The sequence below is a fragment of the Procambarus clarkii genome, chromosome 7 (genome assembly GCF_040958095.1).
Source record: "Procambarus clarkii isolate CNS0578487 chromosome 7, FALCON_Pclarkii_2.0, whole genome shotgun sequence".
Lineage (NCBI taxonomy): Eukaryota > Metazoa > Arthropoda > Malacostraca > Decapoda > Cambaridae > Procambarus > Procambarus clarkii.
In genome coordinates this window covers 6,605,207-6,610,791 of record NC_091156.1, presented here as the reverse complement: position 1 = coordinate 6,610,791, position 5,585 = coordinate 6,605,207, and the positions used below count along the sequence as shown (strand labels likewise).

Here is a 5,585-nt window from a genome sequence, read left to right as displayed (position 1 = left end):
CATGGACAGGGTTAGAGCAGTGTTAAACATATAGTTCAAGGGTTTATTGAACACTCAACCACAGAAGGTGATTCGGTGCTTTTAAAATGCTAAGCTAACCTACATACGTAAATATAAAGATTTTGACAGGCATTAGCAGGCTGGGAGCTTTTCCTGCCCATTGCTCATGGTACTTCTCCCACCAGTTGGTTTCACACCCAGTTCTCTATTACTGTTGGGAGAACATGGACGAACAGTTCAACCCGTCCTCCTCAGCTTTCCCAACGTCAAGAAACGGACGTACTAAAGCGACCTCTCCTAACCTACCAGGAAACGAGCCAGTATGTCAATTTCACGAGCCGCTTCCATTTTCTAGTACGATAATTTTTGGTCGTAGGCAGAGTATACGTCATAATAACGACGTTCTATTAGGAGGACGGGTTGAACTGTTTTGGCTAAGTTACTAGTCAGTTCTCGCTCTGGGGCGAGTGAGTGTGTTTTATGTACTCACCTAGTTTTGTTTGCGAGAGTTGAGCTTCGGCTCTTTGGTCTCGCCTCTCAACTGTCAACATGTGGACAGGTTTCTGAGCTTATCGGGCTCTATCATATCTACATTTGAAACTGTGTATGTATGTGTGCAGCGTTGTGTGTGTGTGTGTGTGTGTGTGTGTGTGTGTGTGTGTGTGTGTGTGTGTGTGTGTGTGTGTGTGTGTTTACTCTCTTTCATTTCTGTATGTCTATCTTATGCTCAATGACGTCATAATGAGCTATTTGTATGCAACTTTCATTCTCCCTCACTGTAGTTGACGGGGCCTCATGAAAGGGAGGATGGGGAGAGGAAGGGAGGGACGGTGAGGAAGGGGGAAGAAGGGAGGGACGGGGAAGGTAGGGACGAAAGGAGAGAGGGGTTAAAGGGGAGGAAGGGAGGAAATGAGGGAGGAAGGGATGTAGGGAGAGAGGAAGAAAATGAGGCAATAAGAAAGATAGAATGATACGGATAGAAGGATGGGAGGAACAGAGGAAAGGATGGAGGGAGGAGTGCCGGATCAATCGTGCTGTGGTGGATATGTGGACCTGCTGGCCGCTGCTAGCAACAACCTGGTGGACCAAACTCTCACAAGTCAAGCTTGGCCTCGGGCCGGGCTTGGGGAGCAAAGAACTCCCAGAAACCCATTAACCAGGTATCAACCAGGTAACCAAGTTAGGTGGGAAAAAGAGAGAGAGAGAGAGAGAGAGAGAGAGAGAGAGAGAGAGAGAGAGAGAGAGAGAGAGAGAGAGAGAGAGAGAGAGAGAGAGAGAGAGAGAGAGAGAGAGAGAGAGAGAGAGAGAGAAGGGTTGGGAGGGAGAGAAGAAGGATTGGAGGGTTGGGCATATACCATTTTCTCCAAGTTTTTTAGTAGCTGTGATTTTTATAATTTTTGATGTAGAAATTTGTCTTTTGATGCCTTTGGCTTTTATTCTTATTTGGGAATGAAAAGAATTTAATTTGGATAGATCAAGGATCTGTGGGAAGGAAAATGCGCGTGTGAAGAAGCTCACTGAAGAACAAGAACAGGACAGTAAATGCAGAACAGAAAGCGAAACAGTAGAAGTGGAAGAAGATGCTGAGTGAGGAGCATAATGCAAATTGAAGAGAAATAATGAAGAATGAGAAGAACCAGAGCCCATCTTCGAAGATATTTTTGTGCCGATGATATTAAATTCCTTGAATTTAATATATTCATGATAAAAGTACACAAAGTAAAATTTAAAAGTAATCTTAATAGTAATTAAAATAGTAAAAGTAATAAAAATAACAATTACAACAGTACAGTACTATTAAAAATATAATAATAATTATTACAGTAATATAATAATAATAATAATAATAATAACTTTAATTATAACAATATGATAAGGGCAATGATAACATTAATAATTACATTAGCAACAAAAAGGAAAATAAACACAACGTACAGTAACGTGGAAGCAGAAGCACGGAAGAGTGGAAGAACACTGGAAGAAGAGTGAAGGAAAACACGACGAGAAGGAGGAGTAGAAAATCACTGAAAGAAGTGTGAAGACACGAGAAGAAGGAAGAGTGAAGAGTGCAGGAAGAGTGCAGGAACATGAGTGAAACAGAGAATGAATTATATATAAAAAAATTATTACAACGATACACAATAAAAAAATTATTAATTATATTCTCCTGCATGTCAGTGTTGCAGTAGCTAGAGTCACCATCTTAAATTATTGTAAAATATATTGATTTTACTAATAATATAATTATTAGCATTACTGCAATTGTTATTAGATATTAAGGTATTAACAGTATTATTTATTTTAATAATGTTATTGCTTACAGTATAATTATTATTAATTGCATTATCCTTACTATAGTGTTCTTTTTACTAATACAAATATTGTTCTTTCTATCAATAAATATTCGAACATAGTGTCAGAGTTAATATTTAATAAACTGCAATAACTCGTATATATATATATATATATATATATATATATATATATATATATATATATATATATAAAGAGAGAGAGAGAGAGAGAGAGAGAGAGAGAGAGAGAGAGAGAGAGAGAGAGAGAGAGAGAGAGAGAGAGAGAGAGAGAGGGAGAGAGACAGACAGTGAGACAGAGAGATACAACAACAAATATTTTCCTTGTTCTGCCAAAAGTTAATTTGTTGTGTAATGTTAATGTTAACATATCATTAACAAATGTTAATTCCTGGAACAAAGTGCCACTGTCGCTGATACTGTCAGCAACATGTCTTTTAGTACCAGGTTTTCCAATGACTAATGTTCCTAGTCCGTGCTAAGTGACTTTATGTTCCTAGAAGTGACTTTATGTTCTTAGTCCGTGCTAATTCACTTAATGTTCCTAGTCCGTGATAAGTGACTTAATGCTCTTAGTCTTTGCTATGTAACTTTGTATTCTTAGTCTTTGCCGGCTAAAGTACGGAATTCGTGTTACATGTTCATTACTGATTCAGAATTTTCCATAAAATAGTAGACGAGCTCCTATAATATAGAATACTAGGCAATGCACTCGAATATATAAATAAATATAATTAAAATGTTGATGTAAATTGAACTACACTCAAATTAATATCGAAAACATTAGCTACAAAATTGATCATTATAAACATCTCTATATTGTAGTTTGAATAGCAATGAAACACTTATGTTCTTCAATTTCAAGCACAATTATAAATGTTCATGTATTAAGTGAATCTCTGTATTTGTTTACAAGCAAAATTTTTGCTTTTGATTCTAAAAATGTAATGGTTCCTCTGTTTTTTATGACACATTCACATTGTACATGTATTCATCCCGTCTTTATACATGTCTCATTATTAATGATTGGAAAATCAATTAAAATATACATGCGCATATACCAACATTTAGTATGCTAGAAGACAAAAGCATCCACAATCTAGTTATACTGTATAAGTATGAATAAAACAACAAAAATAAGAATGCCAAGAAACCTCATACGATATATGAACATATACACGGCAATGTATTAACATAATTGTATTTATCAGCACATTAACTCGGCCACAAGTATAACACGGGCCTGAACATTCACCGGTAATACTCGTATATTACCGCCCATCAGTTACTGGCGAGCGTATCATTATGCCCACGTCTGCATCATCTGAATCAATACGGTGTCTCTCTATTACATGACACCAGATACTGGGCGGCCAGTCGGCCAAGCGAGATACCTGCCGACGGTCAAGCCTTGCAACTCGGCTTGCCACTCCACCAGGAACTGCCCACTGCCCTTCTACCATGTCAATTCTTGCAAGCTTCAAACGCGATTGATGGTAGCTACACCCGTTTGAATCGTATATATTGACGCGCCTCTATGCTACTGCACTTATGGATGCATATAAGCTTTAATTATGCTTACCTGTCACCTTAAACGAGGAAAAAAATTCCGTTGAATGGCGGAAAGAGGAGGAAAAGCGGCATTACTCGGCGATACCCACATGGTTGTCACAGGTAATAACAAACAACTGTAAACACTTACTCGGGGCCCGTGGTTGCAGAGTCAAGATGGCGTCGATGGCAAGGTGCGCGCGCATGCCGGCCGCGGCCTGTTTGATGTTGCAGAAAGATTTGATCTTCACCATTTCTTTCGTCAGCGATGGACCTCCTCGCCCGCACTCGAACAAACGTCTCTTTGCACTAGGCATAAAGTTCGTGATTCCCATAACAAACTAATTAACAAAAACAAGTTCTTTTCATGGTATATATACAGTAGATTAACGAAAGTAACTTGAGATGTAAATGTTAATTACTGCATCGTTATGCACTACGCCGGCGTTCCCTGCTGTGCAGTCTCCACAGACGTGTGTTTGAGCACTCTGTCAGACGGTGTGGAAGGTCCATGTGATCAAAAGAGCGGAGGAGCGAGCGCACACCGCAGGATGGCGCTGCTATGAGAAGAATTTTCGTAAAAGTTTTGAGTCGAGTTGACTACTAGTGAATTCATTAAATTTCGCTCTTTGTCATAAAAACATTCCAAATCCATTACAAAATATCACCCCAGAAGGCTTCATAAGCATCAATATTCCTCCAGACACCGATACGGTGAGGTTCCAAACGAGGTAATTCTGGAGATATGGATGTAGGAAGTAGAGGAGTTGGCAGCCTCCTTTCCCCTGCCGTCACATGAGGCCATGTATCACCCGCGCACTCCAGGCAGGAGGCACACACGGCCCGCGGGACACCACAAGGACCAGACGCCCAGGCAGTGGGAGGAGGGGAAAGAATGACTTAAAAACGAGAAGAGTTGAGATTGGAAATTAAATAAGAAGAAATTATAGCCAAATAGGGAGAAAATTAAGAACAAATGCAGAGACAAATCGTAAAAATAAATGAAATCCTGAGGATTATATCTAAGGAATTGATTGAAGGGGACTTTTACTTGTAAGGCGACTTTGCTTACACACATTATGGGTATATTTTCTCCTTTGAGTACTAAGAATGGCACGACCTGATGAGGCGACCAACATGGTCAAACACACAAGATATAATGACTGTGTCGGAAACATTGGGTATAGCCCTGTCAGACATTGGGTATATATAACCCTGTTGGATATAACTTATTATCCTGCCAAACACACACTCCGGCTATAACCCTTCCAAACAATCTGTCCTGGCAATCGATAAGCCATAAAACAAACGAATCTTGTTCTTAGATTCGCGCTTTATTATGTTAGATAGATATTAAGACGTAGGCAGCATTCGTCACATTTGGAAAGTAATGAAGCTACAATACTGTATGCATTCGCCTACAGTTTTACTCGAAATAACTTGGCGGCACTTTCTCCCGATAATTCCCTCCCCCCTTTCGGCTACAGTTTAAATTCATGATAATTAAAGTTACTGAACAGATAGCTACATTCAATATTGGATAGTTAGCCATTTAAGTTCTTGGATAGATAGCCATTCAAGTTCGTGGATAGATAGCCACCCACACCAAATTGAATAGATAGCCAGAAATTTGCTAGGTAAATAGGGTCTAAAGTTAAAGAGTAGACAGCACGTAGATGGGAGAGATACAGACAGGGAAGGGAGAGAGATAAGGGGGTTAAA

At 39.3% G+C, this 5,585-nt stretch overlaps 1 long non-coding RNA gene across 1 annotated transcript in view; it reads right to left on the bottom strand.

Annotated features, from left to right (window-relative positions):
- The window catches only part of LOC123761328 (uncharacterized), a 57,756-nt gene extending 53,729 nt beyond the window's left edge, over positions 1-4,027 (bottom strand). Inside the window, exon 1 of the long non-coding RNA XR_006773218.2 lies at positions 3,895-4,027. This is a non-coding gene — a long non-coding RNA (uncharacterized lncRNA). The remainder of the gene's footprint in view (positions 1-3,894) is intronic.
- Between the last annotated feature and the right edge of the window lie 1,558 nt (positions 4,028-5,585).